Source organism: Schistocerca piceifrons, chromosome 6 (assembly GCF_021461385.2).
Source record: "Schistocerca piceifrons isolate TAMUIC-IGC-003096 chromosome 6, iqSchPice1.1, whole genome shotgun sequence".
Classification (NCBI taxonomy): domain Eukaryota; kingdom Metazoa; phylum Arthropoda; class Insecta; order Orthoptera; family Acrididae; genus Schistocerca; species Schistocerca piceifrons.
In genome coordinates, this window is record NC_060143.1 from 587,884,820 (window position 1) to 587,910,428 (window position 25,609).

The window sequence follows — 25,609 nt, forward strand, 5'->3', positions numbered from 1 at the left end:
CACTCTTTTCTTTGGACATAACTAATCTATATACCATTATGTCCATTGATGAGATTACCGACACCGTAAAATAAAACCTCCTGAAAGAGAAAAAGAGTCACGAGTGGAAGTCTACGAATTAGTGGAATTACTAACCGTGTTATTATTCCAAAATATTTTAGCGACAATGGCCAATATTCGCACAGAAACATAGTCTTGGAATGGGTAGTTGCTTATACTGACATACTAGGAAATATATTTTAGCATATATATTTCTAAACTACCAAGAAAAAATCTTTAAACAATAAAATCACTGGAAAAGGACAGTAATACACACAGTCCAGTAATCTCAATGTGATCAAGTGTCGAAAGCCGGAGTAAGCACCTTTTGCAGTACCGCCATGCAAGAAGAGAGCGAATGAAGTCCGTAAAAGTACCCACTGCAATGTGGAGCCATTCTGACTCCAGTAGTGTGGTCAGCTATGCTAGGACCCACGGCACTAACAATCCCATCGAGGTTGTCCCACATATTCTAGCTCGGGTTTAAATCCGGCTAGTTTGGTAGTCAGGCTCTTTGAACCACACATGTACGATGCCAGTTGTGTGATGGATGCACTGCACCGTACTGCTGGCCTTCATCCAGAGGAAACAATAAACATGTAGCAGTGGACGTGATCCCCGAGGACGGATGTACTCTTGTGTCGACCCACTGTGACTCCCTGAATGACGAGATCACCCGGGGAATACCGTAAAAACATTCCCGCGACTGTAACGCTCCCTCCTCCAAACTCGACGCTTCCAGTGGTTGTTTCAGGGCCGTATACATCAATGGCCGTCTGTCGGGTGGAGTATAAAACGTGATTCGTCTGGAAAGACGGACAGTTGCGGTCGTGGCGTGCGAGTTCCTGCTATCGTCGGCAGTGAACAGCAGCCGGCACGAGTCTGTGTGGACCAGGTGCCTGCCGCAGAAGCCACGCGCAGCCAAGTCTGCTGAACGGTCATTCAGCTGACAGTGTTGTAGTCCCTGGTGGCCAGCTGCTCGACAGTCTACATCTCTGCAGCTGGCGTTCACCCACGTCACCTATGGTCTGTGGTGCAATTACAGTTACCTTGGCATCCGTTGTGGACAGTGCTAGTTTGTCATGCACGGTATACTTTAACCACAGCAGCATGCGAACTGTTTATAAATCTAGCAGTTTCACAAATGCTTCCACCCTTGGCCCGCTTTGTTCCCGCATTACGACTACGACTGCCATGTTTTCCACCGCACCCTGACACGCTTTACCTACTCTCCAGTGCTGGTACGGCCACCTGTCGTCTGTGAGTGGTTACTGCATGCTGACGTCGAACAATCGCGACGGTCACATTAATGTGACTGGACCCTGTACTGTCTGACAAGGGAACCTCCCCATCGCACCCCCTCAGATTTAGTTATAAGTTGGCACAGTGGATAGGCCTTGAAAAACTGAACACAGATCAATAGAGAAAACAGAAAGAAGTTGTGTGGAACTGTGAAAAAAAAATCAGCAAAATATACAAAGTGAGTAGTCCATGTTCGACATAGGCAACATCAGGAAAAGCGTCAGCGCAGGAGCTCCGTGGTCCCGTGGTCAGCGTGAGCAGCTGCGAAACGAGAGGTCCTTGGTTCAAATCTTTCCGCGAGTGAAAAATTTACTTTCTTTATTTTCAAAGTTATGATATGTCCATTCGCTCACTGACGTCTCTGTTCACTGTAATAAGTTTAGTGTCTGTGTTTTGCGACCGCACTGCAAAACTGTGCGATTAGTAGACGAAAGGACGTGCCTCTCCAATGGGAACCGAAAACATTTGATCGCAAGGTCACAGGTCAATCGATTCCTCCACAGGACAACACGTCTGATATATTCTATACGACACTGGTGACAGATAATAATTGTCTGAAAATAAAAACTCTTCACTCAATGGAAGACTTGAACCCAGGACCTCTCGTTCCACAGCTGCTCACGCTAACCACGGGACCACAGTGTTCCTGAGCTCGCACTTTCCTTGATGTTGCTTATCTTGCACATGGACTACTCAGTTTGTGTATTTTGCTTATTTTTTTCATAGTTCCACACAACTTCTTCCTGTTTTCTCGATAGATCTGTGTTCAGTTTTCAAGGCCTATCCACTGTGCCAACTTATAACTAAATCTGAGGGGGGTGCGATGGGGAGGTTCCCTTGTGAGATATGTAGATGACATTACCATTCTGTTTAATGAATCAGTGGAGAAAATTAGGAACTTAGATCAACAGTTTAACAATACGCAAAAAATATCACTTTCACAATCGAACACAAAGTTAAAGGCAGCATTAATTTCGACTGAACTGACGCACTCACTGATTCGGCACATACTTTCTAAATCTTCCACTAACCCGAACTACCTACATTATTTTATAATAGCCTTTGTCACCAATGGACCCACGAAGGTGCATACTTTAGATCAGCCGTAGATCTAATCACCCAATACCCACTCAGCAACACCAATACTAAATCAGAACTAAACAAACAGGGCAGTGCCAATAATTACTGACTACAACAAAAAGCCAGTCGGCGGACTATGTAAAAAGAAATTAAATACCAAATGAAGAACATTTAAACACGAAATTACGCTGACGAAGACCGAAGAAAAGAAGAAAGTTATACTTTTAGTACTTCAATACTAAGGCCAGACGATAAATTAGAAATTAAAGCAAACGTCAGTTCTATACCAGAAACACTTTAGGAGTAAACATCACTTATAAAATAGTCAAAACACAACGATATAATCTTTCTGGTGTTTACAAAAGCGAATGCACCGAATGTACGAAAGCCTACACTGGACAGACAAGCAGAACTTCTCTAACAAGTTCTAGAAAACACACGAATGTAAGCAAAAACAACGATTCTGCTTTCGGCAGGCTCCTAAGAAATAAACACTCCACTGAAAATAAGGAGAGAATACTCACTACTTTTACATAAATCTTACAAATGCCAATCTATAGATATTTTAGAAAAAAATAGAAATGTACTTTCATAGGACTGAGCTCCCAAACAACTATTAGCAAACAAACAGAATTGCACAGCAAAAAACTCTTTGAAAATTTCAATAGCACCTTAATCAGCATATAGAACGCACTCCATCCTCTATTAACCACTCACCAAATACGCGACTGCATACTAGTCATTGAAAATATGGTTATAACACGAGGTCAATACTGTAGTATGTACAAGTAATTATAGAAAATTAGGAGGGCAGTGAACTTTTCACGTCGAGATTTTCAAATACACCTACACGTACAGTCTGTAACTCGCTGCAAAGTGCGTGACAAAGGATACTTCCCATTTACTACGTATGAGGGCTTCTACCGGTTCCAGACGCATATGGAATGCCGATGGAACGACTGCCTAAAAGCCTCTGTTCGCACTGCAGTTAGTCTAATCCTGTGGCATTTATTTGTTCACTGTGTAGATGATACGATTCCCAAGATGAAGTTGCTTTATGTAAACACAGGAAGTAAATCGGATAGAAAAGTCAGTGCAGTCACACGATTATCCAAAACACTAAAAAGGATGCTGCCTGGCGTACTGTGTCTTATTTCTGTGGTCGGTAATTTGGTGTCACCATCTGAAAGACATCACTTATACTGTGAGCTAAAACTGTTTGTATTTTTATTGGTAGGACTGTAGAGATTGTGGTTAAGATAACGGTGATCTCGTAACCGACGTGCACAGTAAACTGAACATCTGCTGCATCCGAGACGTCAGTAGTGGGGTAAGTCAGCTCTGGCGCAATATTGATATCAAATTAATTATCTAATCAATTAATTACCACTTAACGCTGATGACGCCGTGGGTTTTTCGCAGCCAGCACGTAGGTCTCCTCAGGGAACACCCACCACTCCTGTGATGCAATCCTAGATGCCTGCCTGCGAAAAAATGGCGGGATATTCTCATCAGGTACAAAAATATCTGTTCTTACCCGCCACGCTCTGCATCACAGGACTACAAGGTTAAACTCATTTTTAGCCCACGACGAAGTGTAAGAACATACTCTACCTCTGTCAAAGGATGCCTTCTCACCTTCCAACTCTTTCTGAAAGTAAAAAAATCCTTCGCTGCATAAGAAGTCTCCCAAGAGAACGACACAGAGAAGTTGAAAATATCAGGTTTATACTGCGTAACACTTTATAAATTCAATAATACAGCTGATTTTATTACGATGATCATCTTGCCCTATGCAGGTTCTCTAACAAGATCTCACCACAACAAAAAATGCGCTGTTGACACCTCTCCAGTTTCCAACTCTCTCTCTCTCTTGAAGTAAACAAATGTCTCGTCACATATGAAGTCTCTCTCACAGTAACAGCACACAGAAGTCGTAAGTATTTGTCACTTTATAAATTCCATAATACAGCTGACTTTTTTCAACGATCATCTCGCACTGTGTAGGTATTGTGTTGTACTGAACTGAACTGGGGACCTGGAAACGACGGAGACGCTTCATCCCCGCCGTGGCCTCTGTGGTACACAACGGACTACAGCAGCCCACTCACCCCTCTGCCGCCCCACACCGAACTCAGGATTATTGTGCAGTTTGGCCCCCAGTGGACCCCGCGGGATCGTCACACACCAGACGAGTGTAACCCCAATGTTTGCGTCGTGGAGTAAGTATGGTGTACGCGTACGTGGAGAAAGTGTTTCGGCAGCAATCGCCGACATACAAGTAGTGTAACTGAGGCGGAATAAGGGGAAACAGCCCGTTTTCGCCGAGGCAGATGGAAAACCGCCTTAAAAACCGTCCACAGACTGGCCGGCACACCGGACCTCGACACTAATCCGTCGGACGGATTCGTGCCGGTGACTGGCATGCCTTCCCGTCCGGAAAGCAGTGCGTTCGACCGTGTAGGTTCTGTTAAAAGGTCTCACCACGACGAAAGACGCCTGATTGATGTTCGAACTCTCGAAAGATATCTGCGATACTCTCTCCCTCGCATCCACCCTTCTGGAAGCACCTCATTGACATCAAACTGACAGGCTAATTAATTAATTCGATCATGAGAGCCCCCTTTACATGGCGAATTTTTTTTTTTTTTTTGCCTGTAACTGGATTACACTCGGCAGGTAACCGTTACAGATGCTTCCCTTACATCTCTGGAAGCGTCCCAGAGACCAGACAAACACTTCCTCTGATAAAAAAAATGAGTGGTAACCAGCGTCAAATAGCTGAAGACAACCAACGCTATTTGCATTCTGTTTCTCAGTTGTCTTGTCATACTACGGACGTAAGTCACTTAGATCTCTGGTCTACTGCTTCTGAACTAATCCTGCTGAGACCTGCTGGTGTATGGGGGCAGTAACATGTTTCACTGTCTTTCATCTGAAGAGCTGTCACCGGAGCGTGAACCTACGCCCACACATCAGGGCTGTACTGCTCGCCATGCCGGACAGTTGTTAATGATTCCAGACTCTCGAATTTTGTCCTATCCTTCTCCGAAGGAATGGGCGCTTAAATGCCACTGAGGTAAATACCGGGGTGTCCTGCAAAGGCTGACACATTGAGCAATAACAAAATACCAGTATACTGACAGGCACATCCCAAACGTGGTCAGGTCTGCAGACCTGGGTTTCCCTCAGAATACAGACCTCTAAAAGGATTCCTATCGCCTCTCGCTAAATTACTGGACGGTTGATTCGAGAACTTGAATGGGACTCCCTGGAGGGAAGATGATGTCCTTTTTGAGGAACACTACTGCGAACTGGCATTTGAAGCTGATCACAAAAGGATTCTATTTCCACCATGGTACATTTCACAAACAAAAGACGGAACTTCAGCTGCTTATTGTCTTTCCAATTGCCCCCAGTTTCCTCACTGCAGCCACTTCGCAAGACAAATGTGAGGGGTTGTAATATGTTTGCCCAGAATACTTAGAAAGTATAGAGCTCATCTCTCAACTCACCTTTCAGCACAGTATCGCTTACCTACTGTATTCTCACAAATCTTTCAGTCTTTGATATATAGCATTTGAATCGGCCTGACTTCGACACGTAAGAGATGTCCCCGCCCCCCACAGCCAGGTTACAGACCCCTGCTAGTTATCTCACAAATGAGACATTTCTTCTTAACCACCTGTTATATCATCACATACTCTCATATCTACTAAACACCTCAATAAGCATATAGCTGGAGAGATCTTGTGCACTTGAATGGACTCTATGAGTAAGACTGGTGTGGAATAGTCTTTGCTGAAGAGCAGTTACAGACTCGGCTCGCTCTGTTCCTTCATGAGACGTGGAATGTAGTGGGTGCAGTACTCTCCTACTTCTGGTCAGTTGCAAATTAAATTGGTGACAGTGTTGTAGGGAGGGTTGGTCAAAGACAATGCGGGGAGATGTTTCAACCTCCAACCTTATCCTAACGCTACGAGAATGCTCTGTGACATCCACACAGGGAAAGAAGGGAAATCGTAATCACCACTATGACTGAAGTGCTGGAAATATGTAGATAACCTAACTGTATCGGTATAGGGCGCTGTCTGGTATACTTTGATGTATATGTGCAAGTTTTAACCATGAATGGACATACTGCGTTGTCATTTATCTACTTATGAAAGCTAGTATATGGTACGTGCTAAGCAGTCGATGTGTGGTTTAGTGATGATACAGAAACTGGGAAGCCTGCTGTTGCGTCACTGGTTGATGATGAAGTTATGGAAAAACTGATAAAATGCTAAAACTGATCAAACTATCAACTGGGCTGCTTATTAGACAGTATATCGCCTCATACTGACGATGTATTTTCCATCCCAACCATCGACTGGTGCGCTGTTGATTACTACATAATGACAACTGATACCTCTTGTTTGAGATTATAAGAGTCTTGGTGGGAGCAACACCTTCTGGAGACCTGCATGAAATGGTGATCATGTACGTAACTGCAATATGAGGGATCAATCGAAATGGAACACTGAGACATCTCCTACCCCATCACTGTGGAAGATGAGATTAAACGTAGAGGTGATCCCGTTCAGACAGGTGTTTGGAAACGTTCCACGATGCTGCAAACTCTTCCATTTTCCATATGCTGCGAGATCTTCCACATTTTTGTCAGAGGTACACTGTGTCTCCCTTTTATTTCAACCATCCTGTGTGTTGTGGGAACAGCTTAGTTTACAACATGCCATGGCCAGCATTCTTTGAGAGCCAATGGAGCGAAACATGCTAGCTCCCAACACAGACCGCAAAGTAGTGGTCGAAAAACAAAAATGTATAGCAATGTACAAAGCTGCAGTCGTACACTGCTTGGATGTGTTACAACACATAAAACAATGTATCAAACTACCTATGAAAGAACATCAAGCACCCTCTCTAGTAACTGATAGTGTGCAGGATATTGACCTCCTACAGAACGAGTGCAAGTGACTTCGATCACTGGCCACCTGCTCCAATGGAGCAATACCTATCTATTCAATTGGATCATCACACACGCTCGATGTCAGCACAGAGACGGTGTTTGCTTTTGCTACATTGGAAGGGAGGGGCACACTAATATCTTAATGAACTCTGTAGTGGCTGATGTTAACAGAGTTTTTATATTTTGTAGTTTTTCTCTGTTGGTTTGCACAAAAAAACGAGGATAGAGAGAATGTTTGGGTGACAGGCATAAATGCACCTTGAGGGTCAAGATCTCCTTTGGACTGTAGTACCTGTATTTAATTTGCAGATGCACTGCAATTTAGTAGCAAAAGCCTCCTCCTTCTTCCAGTTCCCATTTGATGTTGAGTCTTCCTAATTTTCCTGGTAAGAAACACCACTGTAACTGCTCATACTCTCTTCTCTATTATCTTGTGTTACAGGAGAAAGCTTCGTTTGGCGCTGGCCTTTCACATTGTACATGGTTGGTGGAGCTATGATAACATGTTCTCATTTCCGCCGACTGGTCAAAACATGGTACTGTAGAATTAGATCACTTCAATCTGTTTCTCCATGGGATGCAGAAGGTTTAGGTATAGCGTTCTTTGACTTCCACTCTGTTCTGACTTTAATTGGAAGGATCAAACGGACAAAGCTGCAGGGAGGGTGGGGCGGAGAAGAGGAACAGTTGCAAGATGCAGAGGGACTGTCGAAAACCACGTTGGAATTTTGCTGCAATGGGTCTTTAGGAGACAAGTTCAAAAAAGGTGGCTCGTTTTAAGATATGACAGTGCCACAAATATGATTCACCAGTGGCTGTAATCATTAAAAGACATCTCCATAGGATCCATCGCAAGTATGTGGTTGAATGGAGAGACATGATTCCAAATTGCAGACAGCGTTTCTACCAGAAAACGTAACACTATACAGATAGATCTGAAAAGCCAATCTATTAGTCATAGGATTTTGTACATTTGATAGTAGATCTTCCTCCAGTACAGGCTAAAAAAACGTTACATAGGACCGTGAAAGTGACTTCGATCACTGGCCGCCAGCTCCAGTGGGCCATTTCATGTACATTTATTAGGATCTCCAGACATGGTTGATGCAAACATGCAGACGGTATTTGTTTCCCTATGTACTGGAAGAGAGAGATGTGGTAAAATCTTATTGAGTTCTCTACCAGGCGACGTTTGCAAAGTTTTTATAGTTCATAGTTTTGTTCAGCTGTGTGATAAAAAAGTAACGAGGGAGAGATACTGTGCTGTCAACAAAGACTCGGACACCACTACGCTGCTGTATTTCTACCATGAAGATCAGAGGAATACGATACAGGACATTAGGTTATGTACAGGAGGGATGTTTACAGTCAGAGATTCGGTATCTATGAACGTAGGTGTGCTATTTTTCTCCTTGTGATAGCTCTCTACCTGTCAGACCTCTAACAGAACACAGCTGTCAGAACAAGATGGAATTTCGAGAGAACTAGAAGGGTCTGTAACTTGGTTGGGGGAGAGGGGGCATCTCTTAGCCATCGAAATCAGGTAGATTCAAGTGCTACACATCAAAGACTGAAACATTTATGAGAATACAGCAGGTAAACGATATTATGAAAAAAAGGGGCATTAAGAGGTGAGCTCTATACCGTTTATTCTACGTACTGCCAGCAAACATATTACAACCTCTCACATTTGTCTCGCAAAGTGACTGCAATGAGAAAATTAGGGGCAATTACGAACGTTTTTACACAGAGACAATAAGCAGTTGAAGTTCCATCTTTTGTTCTCTCAATAAATAAGACACAACATTTTCCATGAGTTTGATGCGCCTATAAATTGATGGACTGATACGTTTATAGGCAAACTAAATTTACATCTATATGCTTACTTCGGAAGTCTTCATATGGTGTGTGGTGGATGGTATCCTGTGTCACTACTAGTCATTCCCTTTCCTATTCCACTCGCAAATACAGTGGGGGGAAAAGACTACTTATGTGTCTCTCTACGAGCGCTAACCTTATCTTCATGGTTCGTATGTAATGTGTATGGTGGCAGCAGTAGAATCCTTCTGCGGTCAGCTTCAAACGACAGTTCTCAATAGCGTTCCTCGAAAAGAACACCGTCTTCCCACCAGGGTTTCCCATTCGATCTCTCGAATCATCTGCCCAATAATTTGGCAGGAAGCAATAGGAACGCTTCTATAGGTCTGTATTCTGAGGGAAACCTATGTCTGCAGACCTGTAAACATTTGGGACATGGTGGTCAGTATACTGGTATATTGTTATTGCTCACAGTGTCGGCCTTTCCAAGATATTTCGAAAAAACATCTTAGAATGTTTCGGTTTGCAGCTGAAATGAGGGGAAGCATATTGTTCAACATCCCATTCCTTTTGGGAAGGTCAGGACAACTTTTATGAGTCTGGAATCATGAACAGCTGTCCGGCACGATGAGTGGTACAGCTCTGATGTGTAGGCAGAGGTTTGTACTCCGGTGATAAGATGTAATCCGCACGTGGAGAAGAGAGTGAAACATCCTACTGCCCTCACTGACCAACAGGTCTCGGCAGAATTAGTTTGGGAGCAGTATTTCAAGATTCTAAGTCACTTAACTCTATCAGCATGACAAGACATCTGGAAGACAGAACGCAAGAAGCGTTGATTGTCTTCAGCTATTTGATGATGGTTACCACCTATTTTGCCATCAGAGGATGTATTTACATGGCCTCTGGGAAGCCTCCAGAGATGTCAGGTAAGCAGCTGGAAAGGATACCTTGTGAGAGTAACCCGACTGCAGAAAAAAAAATTACGCACCATGCAAAGGGCACTCATGACCAAATTAATTAATTTGTCTATCAATTTGATATTGATGGGGTTCTGCCGGGCAGTTGGATGTGTGAGTCAGAGTACCGTGGATTTGATTCGAGAGTTTGAGCGTGAATCAGGTGTTTTTTCGTTGTGGTCACATCTTTTACCGGAAACTACATTGGGGTAGATGATCATCGTAATAAAAACAGCTATATTTATAGCTACATCTATAGCTATATCTATAAAGTGACACGTAGTATAAACCTGATATTTGCAACTTTCTTTCCTGTTATCTTGAGAGACTTTGTATGTGTTGAAGCATTTGTTTACTTTAAGAGAGAGTATGAAGGTGGGGAGGCATCCTTTGACAGAGCAAGAGCATGCTATTAACACTCCGTCATGAGCCAAAAATGAGTTTAATATTCTAGTCCTGTGATGTAGGGTGTGGCAGACAGGAAAAGATATATTTATACCTGATAAGAAAAAAATTAGAGGGAATATAGCTTATGCCATTTTGTTGTACAGGATTTTCACAAGAAGTAACGATACTTTTAGCGAAGTGAAAATGTGTGTACGGTGCGATTTCTTCTATCTTCGAAAACATACTCATATAAAGGGGAGGAATCTACATTTCACGTAATTCTAGGTGTATTGACAAAAAAAGTCCCTATCTCGGATTTTGTAAACTGAGGAGTCTACATCACGAATGTGTCTGCTGTACATACGTCCCAGCTGCTGGTGAATGCGCGGCGGCTGGGCTGGCAGCAGGAGCGCTCAGGCAGCGACAGGAAGTTGCAGCCTCCAGCGACCGGTCGTTTCTCGGCTGGCTGGCTCTTCAAGTGCACAGTACACCCAGTAGATGGCGCCGCACTAGACTGGATGTCTACACTGAGTACAGGTAAGATAATGAGCACTACATTCATAAAAGTATCATTGCGTTTCTGCTGTCTAGGATGTAACTTGCGACTCTTAAATAGGCATAAGTGTGTTTCGTTCTCAAATGATGATGTTACAAGGCATCCCGTATAGGGCAGGCAGTGAAGGCACAATGGGACAGTAGGTCACTGTTCTAATATTGTTATTACCCATCCACAAGTTCATCCCAGCAGGGGCTATTCATTTGTAGATCAGGCGAGGCTATTGCCCTGCATTTCAGTGATAGCTGGCTGTCCTGTCAGTATTTCCCATATAGAGCTATTGGGTAGAGCAACTCTCCATTGCTAGACCAATAGTGAAAATATCCACTCCACATCTAGCAATTATTGACGAAACTGCATGGAGATACTGTTTAGTGGTCGACCAATGGCTACTCAAATCGTTTACGTGAACAGTATATCGCAGTGTGCACAAAATAGTAAAGAGCAGCCCAATGTGATGGTGGTGGTGGTGGTGGTGGTGGTGGTGGTGGTGGTGTGAGCTACGTCTGTTGGTCTCTGGAGCTGAAGGTGCACACATAGAAAATCTGGTATTCACACCAATGAATGTGAATTTCCCGCCATTTTTTCCTGGTCAGCCATCTTGGATTAAGTCATTGGAAGGGAGGGGGCTAGGTGTTCCCTGAGGGGACCCACGGGCAGGATGGGGAAAAACCCGTGATGTCATCAGGGGTAGGTAGTAATTATTAGATCAATTAATATGCCTAATTAATTTGATATCAAAGCTGCGCAAGAATCGACTTCGTCCCACTACTGACTTCCCGGATGAAGAGGTGTTCAGTATAATGTGTACGCTAGTTACAAGGTCAACATTGTTCTAACCATTATCTCAACAGCCCTTCCCATAAAAATACGAACAGGTTTTAGCTCGCGGTATAAATGGCGTGTTCCTACCGTCTGTCAGGTAGTGACACCGAATTACCCACTACAGTAATAAGGGGCTGCGCGCAAAGCAGTATCTTATTTGTCTTTGAGATAAACACGGGACTGCACCTAGTTTTGTATCAGTTCTACTTCGTATGTTTACATAAAGCAACTTCGTCTTGGGAAGTGTTATCACCTACACACTGAACAAACAAATCCCGCAGCATTTGACTAATTGGAGTGCGCACAGAGGCTTTTAGGCAGTCGTTCCTTCGACACTCCACACGCGACTAGAACCGATACAAACCCTGATAAGTAGGAAATAAGAAGTACCCTTTGCCATTCACTTTACAGCGAGTTGCAAACTATAGGTGTAGACGTGTCTGTAAATCTCAACGCGAAAACTTTACTATCATCCCTATTTACCAAGAGGATAGAAAGGTATTTCTAAAGCAATATTATGTCCTTGAAGGAAAATCATCTAGAAGCGTAGGCTAAGTTTGCCAATAAAGAATCTGCAGTGAAATACAGTAGTTTAACAGTCTCTAACACTCTTGACAATCGAATATTAAAAATTAATAATTGTGAAGAATAACGACTTGGTAGCTTCTTATCCTTGCCGCTCCACTATTCTCAGTATGAACAACATTATGCAGTTTGCCACTAAATGAATCACATGACGTGTGGTCACATACGGAACACCAAGCTGTTCACAAGCTGCCACAGTGGGGAAGTGTAACACCCGGCCGGCCTCGGGTCACGACGTATTATTCGCTTAAGGGAAGAGGCAACAATGCAGGAAACAACTTACCAAACCGGTTTCGATATTGCTGTATTCTGCCTGGGGCTTACCTGGAACAAGAGAGAGAGAAGCAAGGTAAGTCCGAGAGGCTAACAACAGGTTGTGACAGTACTACACAAAATATTTTGCACACTAAACCTACTTCTCTTATATTTACGAATGTTTTTCGTACTTCTGCACTAGCCTACAAAGAAAGGCTAATATCGGAAGCGAACCACTATGTGGACATGAAACGGTGCTGACCAGCGTCTAAGGCTCGTACCTTACAATTTGAAACGTTTTCGTCAAAACATTTATAAAACTAGAATCACTATTCAAATGTCGTGAAATGAGTTTCAGAACCGTCCCAACACATCGACCAAGACATTAATAAACACACCTTTTTTGTTTGTGGCCTCAGAGACCATCTCAAGTAACTGCAAGGCATTTGTGGAGGCCTATTTAGCAGTCCAAATGTGTTTCAATTTTCCTCTTACTGGTTGCCTTCTGTCATCTGTTCCGCCGTTGTTTTTCTGCACATCGTGGAAGCCCTCGTAGTTGTTGATCGGTGATTCCTACTTGGATCAGTTAGAGGTGCCTTCCTAAATTAGTTCAGGGCTCTCTAGCTTCCTCCTTACTTTCTTGAACCATTTATTGGAGATTTTAGGTTTATTGTTCAGCATATTAAAAAATCTGCTACGGCAGTCGATTTCCGTAAAACTGGAGTCGTCGTCTCTCTACTAACTACATCAGCCGTTTATGGTGCCTGCACAACTCTTCTCTCCCTTGCCGGCTTTGTCATTCGCATATTACGTGTGTTACCGTGGAGCTCACTATCTTCCGAAGTATCTTGCACTTAAAGTTCTTGGCTTCTCTCAGTTCGGCCTTTTCCGAAGCATTCACTTGCGCGTAGACATTCAGTTTCGATAAAACAAACTTGTAAATGCTAAAATAATTTGCTCTCTGCTGGCGGGTGAAATATCAAGGTAAAATTGGAAACGAATTTCCTGAACCCCGATTGCCCGACTCATATGAGTAGGTGTGTTATTGGCAGCCACGTCGAAGGATTAGAAACGTACATGTACGCTAATATGCAACATGAAAAACCTTGAAAGAAACAAATATCGGCAAAACACACACAGTACTGAGACGGAAGCACTGTACATTCATTTGGCCACGAACATACCATTCCTCAAACTGTGCAGTATGTACTGAAGAAAAGCTTTTAAGTATAACGTAACATTTTGGTTCAATGGTAAACTACGTAGACACATGTTTAATACGTGCGGTGTGTTCTCCTACAGGGCGTACTACAGGCCAAAACTAAAAGGGGAGTTCCTATAATCATGTGTACAGAAAGGAATAGCTATTGAGTTATGAGGCAAACTGTCGTGTCACTCCCGTCTGTTTGTTCCGAAGACTTAGACGCTATAAGCAGCGTAGTTACCTGCCATGCTTCGGAATGAATCACGCACTCTTTCAAATACAGCTGGTTATTCTTGCTGAGTCACATGCCTCGGTCAGGCGCTCCTGCAACGCCAGCACACTGTCGAAGGGATAGGCACACACCAGTGCTGTAAATGTCCCACAGCCAGCAATCCAACGGATTCAGTTTCGGTGAACTGGGAGGCCACGCTGCCGAATCACCTCGACCAATCCATAGTTCATGAGACTTTTCCCTGAGGTAAATGATGAGTAAGAGGTGAGTCCTGTTCACCACCCACGACAGAAACAGTGTACCCAACCTGTCTGCGCATAGAATAAACTCAGAGTGCGAGTGTTACCAAACCGAGGGTGGCCCTGGTCGTTAACACGCACGGCTACCCGAGTGGTTAGACTGGCAGAAAATGGGATGGTGCTGTCTTCCTGCAAGCGTCCCGTTCTCCAACAGCGCTGGTAATTCATTAAACGCTGCAGCTGATTACCTGTTTGGGAAAGCGCTTGACCCAGACAGTCAGTCTCCAACAGTTCCTGCCGATCCTTAGGTCTCACTTTCATGACTGCTCCTGGATTTGCATCTGTCCACAAATGCGTAATGTGCTAATTTACTCTTGTCATGGCCCATGCCACAGAATACTACACATTACTCGTCACAAATTAAACGGCCCGTATATCAAGAAGTACTAGTGTCCGCATATGTAATTACTTTTACTTACTTTTCTTACAGTTTTGAACAGTACCTGACACTTTCTTTTAAACACGTTATGCAATCTTGTAAATCCGGTTCATCAGCTGCAGTTAGTGAGTAGCAAAATGACCCAATATAAACCATTTCATTTTACTGCTTAATGGGTTCTCAGAAAGCACGGTTTCATAACAGTTATGCGATTAAGGGAGGCAGTTGCGAAATCAAGAAAGAATGACAGCTCATATGGGTCCACAAGGTAACAATTACGCTCATGAAGATCAGTTATTCATACGTCATTGTTAAGCCACATATGGTACGTGACATGGCAAGTTCTGAAGTTTCCAGGTATTACACGATTTGATATCAGAACTACTTTACAAAGAGGGAGAGAATGACACCTTAGAAGTTAATGGCCTATCGGTATTTACTTGCTACTAGTGTTTCCTACGCTTTTAAGGAGGACAGCACCAGGACAGGTCAACATACAACTTCTCTGAGAGACTCGTACTCTGGTTCCAGGACAGCAGCATCGTCAGGGGCTATAATTCGTCCTTCGTATGGATAGCACCTCCTGAGCTAGAATGATATGTTGAGGATAGCGTGCATCTTCTGTCACTGAACGTCAGGATTTGGGTGTGTGGACCACGCTGGAAGGCAGCAGCAGCTATGCATACGCGACGTGTCTGCAGCAGACAGTAGTGTCACAGTGCACATACGGCTTGTCGTAGTGGCGGCTAGCGAACTGAACATTTAGTAGGCGTACGTTTGTGGCGGCTGAGCGTGGTTTAAACGAGTCTGCGCCAGAAGCGGCGTATTGGAATGAAGGAAACCTGGCGCTATTCCACACGCAGTAATTACTCCGCACCGCCCAGCTGCAAAGCGCTCGCTGCGTGACGCACAGCGGTCGACCCTGAGTCGGCGGCCACGTATCTGCCACTCTTCATGCTCACAAGGATACAGTGAAAGGCAGACTGCTTCGTGAAGCCGTGTGTCTCGGGTAGGGCTGCTGGAACAATGGAACGAATGCTGGGGGGCTTTCTGTCTGATCTAGTCCACCGATTAGACGCTATTTGCTGTTCGTGTGATGATTGTCGGGAATCGAACCTGTGCCTTCCGCACAAGATCTCTTCTCCACCACGAGGAGCAGTATCTGAAAACACGAACAGGATACAGACTAGAGGGTAATGTTCACGGTTATGGTCGTGCGCGTAGTCATGGTGAGCGTTTACGGCAACAGCTTTTGCGGACAGAAAACTGCTGTGACGTCGATAAAAAAAAAGCACTGTGTGGACGGAGAACCGCAATTCATAGCATTAACATAGGGGTCGTATCACTACGGAAGATGTGCTACACATACGGACTGTTGGGGAAAATAGTTTACATTTAGTACTGTTTCGGGACGCAAAGAATATACTAATTACGAAGACATATTATCTACTATTGATGGCGACTCACGCAAGCTGAATGGGCAAGTATGTATCACGCACAAGAAACAGTCTCCATGGGTTTAACCTGTAACCGCGGGTGCTAGCTATCCTAGCTTTTTGTAATAAACGTCAACACCCCAGACCACGACATGTTGCATAATAGGGCTTCTGCCGGTTATTTGCGTCTTTCCTGCACGCAAACCCATTCACATCAACTTTTACCTGCAAGCCAGCAGTTGCCATCGCCCGGCACAGAAAAATAGTGTACTCCGAACTCTGGTTCAGCGGGCACCAACTCTGTCAGATCCTGATAATTAGGCGACGGAGGTAGAACATCTACAATCTGTGTTCTACAAAAACGGACTCTCTTCTCGAGCTGTTAAAAACGCATTGCTCCCTGTTCCCCCGCCAGAGTTTCCTGAGGAGGTACAAGAAGAAACGGCAGAAGATTGCATATTTGCTATATGTCGGGCTTGTTTCCGCAAAAATTTGCAGAATTCTCCTCACATATTACATTAAAAGCGTGTTCCATACACCCACTAAGATTAAGGCTCTGACGGTGTAGGATGACCCACGTCTTCAGAAACCGGACGTTTACCACGTAGCATGCGAATGTGGTATGGCATACATACCAAGACTGTTGACATCAGGTGAAAAGAGCACCAAAGCCGCACCAGACTGAAACAGGCAACCAAGTCAGCGATTGCCGAGCATTGTCTATAACTCAATCAATCTACAAAGTATAATGATGCCAAAATTTTAACACGAACGTCGAGATACTGGGAGAGCGTGGTCTAAGAATCTATTGAAATTAAGGTCGCGGAGATTCTCATTAACCAGGACACCGGTTTCCAGCTGAGCTCGGTTTGGAACCGGGAAGTGGATCTTCTGGAGACGCAAAGGAGGCAACATGAAGACCCGAAGGGTCACAGGTATGAAGAGTTAGAGATAACAGCCCAGCAAATGTAACAAAGAACGCACGTGAAATGGTACCGACGACAACAGACACAATAAGTGAGGACATTCTCCAGAGTTTGGAGCGGCAATTTGAACACCATCAGCCTAAAAATGCCACTCCACCACTGCAGCCGCTCCTGGATGGGGGGGGGGGGGGGGAGGGGGGCAAGGACTTCGGACGGAACGGCTAATACGGGAACATGCTAAATCACAGAAGGTCTTAAATGACGACAATCGGAAGATAAAACGTCTAGCATGGCTTGGACATCATTCAGAACTTAATTCAGCAATACTGACATCGGATAATAACCACAAAGTGCCCGCACAGCGTTCGGAAAAGGCGGAGCTAGAAGAAAACGCTAGAGCCGCTGCTATTGCTCGGAGCACATCGCGGACAGAGCGCCTAGCAAGACATACACTATGTGATCAAAAGTATCCGGACACCTGGCTGAAAATGACAAGTTCGTCGCGCTTTCCATCGGTAAAGCTGGAATTCAATACGGTGTTGGCACACCCTTAGCCTCGCCGACGGCTTCCACTCTCGCAGGCATACGTTCAATCAAGTGCTGGAAGGTATCTTGGGAATGGCAGCCCATTCTTCACGGCGTGCTGCATTGAGAAGTGGTATCGATGTCGGTCGGTGAAGCCTGGCACGAAGTCGTACAAAACATCCCAAGGTGTTCCACAGGATTCAGGTCAGGACACTGTGCAGGCCTGTCCATTACAGGGATGTTATTGTGGTGTAACCACTCCACCACAGGCCGTGCATTATGAACAGGTGCTCGATCGTGTTGAAAGATGCAATCGGCATCCTCAAATTGCTCTTCAACAGTGGGAAGCAAGAAGGTGCTTAAAACATCCATGTAGGCCTGTGTTGTGATAGTGCCACGCAAAACAACAAGGGGTGCAAGCCACCTCCATGAAAAACACGACCACACCACAACACCACTGACTCCGAATTTTATTGTTGGCACTACACACGCTGGCAGACGACGTTCACCCGGCATTCGCCATACCCACACCCTGCCATCGGATCGCCACATTGTGTCCCGCGATTCGTCACTCCACACAAAGTTTTTCCACTGTTCAATCGTCGAATGTGAGCAGCCGCTCAACCGTGAAATCCAAGTTTTCTCACCTCCCGCCTAACTGTCATAGTATTTTCAGTGGATCTTGAAGCAGTTTGGAATTCCTGTGCGATGGTGTGGATAGATGTCAACCTATTACAGATTACGACCCTCTTCAACTATCGGCTGTCTCCGTCAGTCAACAGACGAGGTGGGCCTGTACGCTTTCGTGCTGTACGTGTCCCCTCACGTTTCCACTTCACTATCACATCGGAAACAGTGGACCTAGGGATGTTTGAGAATGTGGAAATCTTGCGTACTGACGTATGAGGCAAGTGACACCCAATCACCTGACCACGTTCGAAGTCCGTTCCGCGGAGCTCCCCATTCTGCTCTCTCACGACGTCTAATGATTGCTGACGTCGCTAATATGGGGCACCCAGCAGTAGGTGGCAGCACAATGGACCGAATATAAAAAAAAGTATAATTTTGAGGGTGTTCGGATACTTTTGATCATATAGTGTAGGCATAAACACGGGATTCGTTCCGTAATGGAATCAATATCAGACAGCACCTGGAGAAGGTTGGAGTCGCGCAGTGAAACGTAGTGCAGGAAAGATGCGAATAACCGGCAGAAACTCGATTATTCAACATGACAACGCCTCGCCGGGAAATCTTGAAAAATTGGCCATGTTTCACCGGAGTAATCCGTAGAACACTCGTTCGTTCTTGTCGCCAGTGAATGCCGATTTCCTTCACTTTTTCTCTCTTCAGTCGCAGCCTGGCGACAGTCTTCGTAAACTAAGAGGCGAGATCGTTCACTGTCGACAGTGCGGTATCCGACGCAAAGCACGCCGCGTCGGCTCACGCCCTCTGCCACGCACCACTTGTGCGGGCGACTGACTGCTCGGCGCGGTCGCAAGCCGCGGGCGGGGGTCCGGCTACGGCGGCCAAACTGTCCACCGTGCGAGGCGTTCCACAGTGTGACGACCGCTTCACGCCGAAGACGAGACAATTTTCCCCCTATTTACCTGCTACATCCATAAAAAGAGGCAAAAACTCAGATCTCCGAAGGTAGCCTATTATTTTCTGCTTAGAGTGCTTAAGCGAAATTTAGTATAGGAACAGTAGAACTCACTCACACCCCGTGTAAAGTCCAGATTTAATATACATTACAGTGTAGCCACTGTCCGAGGATATCCCACGAAGTCAACAAAAACGTCTAAATCTCGATGCTTATTATTTCCTTTAACTTAAAAACATATCGTTTTCTGCAATGTAAAACTGGCAATATAATTAATTCCGCATTATCGACGAACAGTAATTAGAGGGAATACACGTCTGTAAGTTTAATTAAAAAAGTTTATAGCTGCCTCTTCCGTACCAGTTTTAACATGTCAATTTCCAGTTTTTGTAATCAGCCCTCAATCCTGTACCGGGCAACATTTGCTCTTCCTGTTTGTTTCCACATGCCCTTCCTGTTTGTTTCCACACTCTGCTACCGTGTCGCAAAGCCGGCCATGGTGGCCGAGCGGTTCTAGGCGCTACAGTCTGGAACCGCGCGACCGCTACGCTGACCTCAGAAGTTAAGTCCCATAGTGCTCAGAGCCATTTGCACCACCGTGTCGCAAAGTCTCGCACCATCTTTTTTGGTTTTTTGTGAATTTGTGCATCACTAACTGAGCGTATACTTGCCCGTTTCTCGTCCCTGCAAGTAAAACATGTGAAGTGGGCGCGCAGGCAGTTTACTACCGTAAAGCAACGACGTGCGTCTGCGATGTGAGTCAGACTCGTTAATGGCAGCGGGACAACCGTCCGGGAAGTCTTTTTCCGACTTCGGGATCAATACAACAGCGTAGGTTACTTAAACACCCATAACACCTCGATCTGCCCGCAAAAACAAAAATATAAGCGAGTAATGTTTGAGAAGACAAGCTAAGCGATCGGAAGCAGCGACCAACTTTGAGTTCTACATCTACATGACTACTCTGCAATTCACATTTAAGTGCTTGGCAGAGGGTTCGTCGAACCACAATCATACTATCTCTCTACCATTCCACTCCCGAACAGCGCGCGGGAAAAACGAACACCTAAAACTTTCTGTTCGAGCTCTGATTTCTCTTATTTTATTTTGATGATCATTCCTACCTATGTAGGTTGGGCTCAACAAAATATTTTCGCATTCGGAAGAGAAAGTTGGTGACTGAAATTTCGTAAATAGATCTCGCCGCGACGAAAAACGTCTTTGCTGTAATGACTTCCACCCCAATTCGCGTATCATATCTGCCACACTCTCTCCCCTATTACGTGATAATACAAAACGAGCTGCCCTTTTTTGCACCCTTTCGATGTCCTCCGTCAATCCCACCTGGTAAGGATCCCACACTGGATGATGATTTGCCGTCTATTACTACGAACTGCGACCTTCCTGACAGGAAATCACGGATCCAGTCGCACAACTAAGACGACACCCCATAGGCCCGCAGCTTGATTAGAAGTCGCTTGTGAGGAACGGTGTCAAAAGCTTTCCGGAAATCTAGAAATACGGAATCAACTTGAGATCCCCTGTCGATACTGGCCATTACTTCGTGCGAATAAAGAGCTAGCTGCGTTGCACAAGAACGATGTTTTCTGAAACCATGCTACTTACGTATCAATAGATCGTTCCCTTCGAGGTGATTCATAATGTTTGAATACAGTATATGCTCCAAAACCCTACTGCAAACCGACGTCAATGATATAGGTCTGTAGTTCGATGGATTACTCCTACTACCCTTCTTAAACACTGGTGCGACCTGCGCAATTTTCCAATCTGTAGGTACAGATCTATCGGTGAGCGAGCGGTTGTATATGATTGCTAAGTAGGGAGCTATTGTATCAGCGCAATCTGAAAGGAACCTAATCGGTATACAATCTGGACCTGAAGACTTGCCCGTATCAAGCGATTTGAGTTGCTTCGCAACCCCTAAGGTATCTACCTCTAAGAAACTCATGCTAGCAGCTGTTCGTGTTTCAAATTCTGGAATATTCCATTCATCTTCCCTGGTGAAGGAATTTCGGAAAACTGCGTTCAATAACTCCGCTTTAGCGGCACAGTCGTCGGTAACAGTATCATCGGCACTGCGCAGCGAAGGTATTGACTGCGTCTTGCCGCTTGTGTACTTTACATACGACCAGAATTTCTTCGGATTTTCTACCAAATTTCGAGACAATGTTTTGTTGTGGAACCTATTAAAGGCATCTCGCATTAAGTCCGTGCCAAATTTCGCGCGTCTGTAAATTTTAGCCAATCTTCGGAATTTCGCGTTCTTTGAACTTCGCATGCTTTTTCCGTTGCCTCTGCAACAGAGTTCGGACCTGTTTTGTGTACCACGGGGGATCACTTCCATCTCTTACCAATTTATGAGGTATGAATCTCTCAATTGCTGTTGCTACTATATCTTTGAATTTGAGCCACATCTCGTCTACATTTGCATAGTCAGTTCGGAAGGAATGGAAATTGTCTCTTAGGAAGGCTTCTAGTGACACTTTATCCGCTTTTTTAAATAAAATTATTTTGCGTTTGTTTCTGGTGGATTTGGAAGAAACGATATTGAGCCTAGCTACAACGACCTTGTGATCACTAATCCCTGTATCAGTCATGATGCTATCAGCTCTGGATTGTTTGTGGCTAAGAGGTCAAGTGTGTTTTCGCAACCATTTAGAATTCGCGTGGGTTCGTGGACTAACTGCTCGAAATAATTTTCAGAGAAAGCATTTAGGACAATCTCGGAAGATGTTTTCTGCCTACCACCGGTTCTGAACAAGTATTTTTGCCAACATATCGAGGGAAGGTTGAAGTCCCACCAACTATAACCGTATGAGTGGGGTATTTATTTGTTACGAGACTCAAATTTTCTCTGAACTGTTCCGCAACTATATCATCGGAGTCTGGGGGTCGGAAGAAGGAGCCAATTATTAACTTAGTTCGGCTGGTAAGTATAACCTCCACCCATACCAATTCGCACGGAGTATCTACTTCGACTTCACTACAAGATAAACCACTACTGACAGACACAAAGACTCCACCACCAATTCTGCCTAATCTATCTTTCCTGAACACCGTCTGAGACTTCGTAAAAATTTCTGCAGAACTTATTTCAGGCTTTAGCCAGCTTTCTGTACCTATAACGATTTCAGCTTCTGTGCTTTCTATTAGCGCTTGAAGCTCAGGGACTTTCCCAGCACAACTACAACAATTTACAACTACAATTCCTACTGTTCCTTGATCCAAGCACGTCCTGTATTTGCCATGCACCCTTTGAGATTGCAGCCCACCCCGTACTTTCCCGAGGCCTTCTAACCTAAAAAACCGCCCAGTCCACGCCACACAGCCTCCGCTACCCGTGTAGCCGCCAGCTGAGTGTAGTGAACTCCTGACCTATTCAGCGGAACACGAAACCCCAGCACACTATGGCGCAAGTCAAGGAATCTGCAGCCAACACGGTCGCAAAACCGTCTGAGCCTCTGATTCAGACCCTCCACCCGGCTCTGCACCAAAGGTCCGCAGTCGGTTCTGTCAACGATGCTGCAGATGGTGAGCTCTGCCTTCATCTCGTGAGCAAGACCGGCAGCCTTCACCATATCAGATAGCCGCTGGAATCCAGAGAGAATTTCCTCAGATCCAAAGCGACACACGTCATTAGTGCCGACATGTGCCACCACCTGCAGCTCGCTGTACCCTGTGCTCCTCATGGCATCCGGAAGGCGTAGCCTGTGAGGCAAGCGGCCTTAATCATGAATATCGCTACAAAACAATCTTCAACAGAGCCTTAAACCTCGGTTCACTTTTCACATCAGATGGTCTTAAACGTAGAAGAAATCCACTGAGACGGTAATTTGCAGATCATCTCTTTTGTCTAGATTTGACTACAAAACGAACCACCAGGGGCATACGTGGTGTCAATGAACCGGAAAAACTTTCAACGACGCAGGATAGAAAAACTAAAAGTTAACATGGTACGAATTGATTGCAGGGGTATCCACTATAACACAAATGAATTATTGCGACTTACTGACTGTAATGATGCACGTATGTACACGCGAAAGGAAGCTCGGTGAAAACGGAAGAGAATAACAACTCATTCCTAAATTTCATTTGCAATATGTTCCCGATCAACGGGGTAGATGCCAATGGTGACACTGTACTATTTCCGCAAAGTACGGTATTCGATAGTATTCGATGAAGTTATTACAGATGCCGAATGTGATATAATCGCGGTAAAGATAACAGTCCAAGGTGGGTGGAACAAGTCAGTCTGGTACTTACTGGCCTCGGCAAGTTCAGTGGCAGGAAGCTTCTGGGACACCCTCGTGTCGACAATGCTCGCCCCCTTCCTAATCGTGGTATTACAATACAAGACTCCGACTTGCCAGCTAAGCAATAGGAGAGCGACGCCATTAAAACCGGCGCCCGCGAGAGGGATTCATGTGTATTTTCTTGAAAGTCTTTCCAGAAAATTACTTAGCAGCCAGTTACGTACCGCATCTTAGATCTCCTGCTAACGAACTTGCGCGAATATTTATATTCAATAAATGCAGAGGTAAGTGAAAAAAAAGTGCTAGCAAGGAAAGGCACGAAAATATTTCTGCTTACCTAATGTGACAGGAAACAGATTGAAGATAATCTGAGTAAATATCAGACATTCGTCTCTGCGTTCGGATATGTGAAGTATCAACAAACAGAATTTAAGAATGTAAAGGGATCAAAAATCATCTGAACATTGTGGCCCATTAATCCCTGAAGCCTAAGACTAATTTTGTATTCGTGTGCTACCGAGATTTTATTGTTTCGTATGGTCACTAAGTTTTGCTTGAAAAAAATGGTTCAAATGGCTCTGACAAGGGAACCTCCCCATCGCACCCCCCTCAGATTTAGTTATAAGTTGGCACAGTGGATAGGCGTTGAAAAACTGAACACAGATCAATTGAGAAAACAGGAAGAAGTTGTGTGGAACTGTGAAAAAATAAGCAAAATATACAAACTGAGTAGTCCATGGGCGACATAGGCAACATCATGGACAATGTGAGCTCAGAAGCGCCGTGGTCCCGTGGTGGCGTGAGCAGCTGCAGAACGAGAGGTCCTTGGTTCAAGTCTTCCTTCGAGTGAAAATTTTACATTCTTTATTTTTGCATAGTTATTATCTGTCCGTTCGTCCACTGACGTCTCTGTTCACTGTAATAAGTTTAGTGTCTGTGTTTTGCGACCGCATCGCAAAACCGTGCGATTAGTAGACGAAAGGACGTGCCTCTCCAATGGGAACCGAAAACATTTGATCGCAAGGTCATAGGGCAACCGATTCCTCCACAGCAAAACACATCTGATATATTCTATACGACACTGGTGACGGCATGTGCGTCACATGACAGGAATATGTTGTCGACCCAACTAACTTGTACACTTGGTGAATGGGTAAAAAGATTCTTCTACCTTGCCCGATTTAGGTTTTCTTGTGGATGTGATAATCACTCCCAAAAAAGTGATGAAAACATAAGAGTTTGTCACATAAACTGAAAATAAAAAATTAAACTTTTCACTCGACGGAAGATTTGAACCAAGGACCTTTCGTTCCGCAGCTACTCACGTTACGACGAGACCACGGCGCTCCTGCGGTCCCAGTGTCCTTGATGTGGCCTATCTTCCCATGAACTACTCAGTTTGTATATTTTGCTTATTTTTTGACAGTTCCACACAACTTCTTCCTGTTTTCTCAATTGATCTGTGTTCAGTTTTTCAACGCCTATCCACTGTGCCAACTTATAACTAAATCTGAGGGGGGTGCGATAGGGAGGTTCCCTTGTGGGCACTATGGGACTTAACATCTATGGTCATCAGTCCCCTACAACTTAGAACTACTTAAACCTAACTAACCTAAGGACATCACACACATCCATGCCCGAGGCAGGATTCAAACCTGCGACCGTAGCGGTCGCGCGGTTCCAGACTGTAGCGCCTAGAACCGCTCGGCCACCCCGGCCGGCTTTTGCTTAGTGAGAGCTGTATTTCAGTATATGAAGCGGAACTGCTGCCCAAGTTATTTAATCTTTTCTTGTGACTATCTGGAGATATTTCCCTGAAGACAACGAAAAACTTTTAGAAAGCCGTGAAGACAACGTGACACATCATTTAAAAGAATTGTCAGAAACAGTTGTCCAATAAAGATTCGTAATGAAATATTCGATGTTATCTGTGTTTCCTCAAAAAAATTTAATGTTACC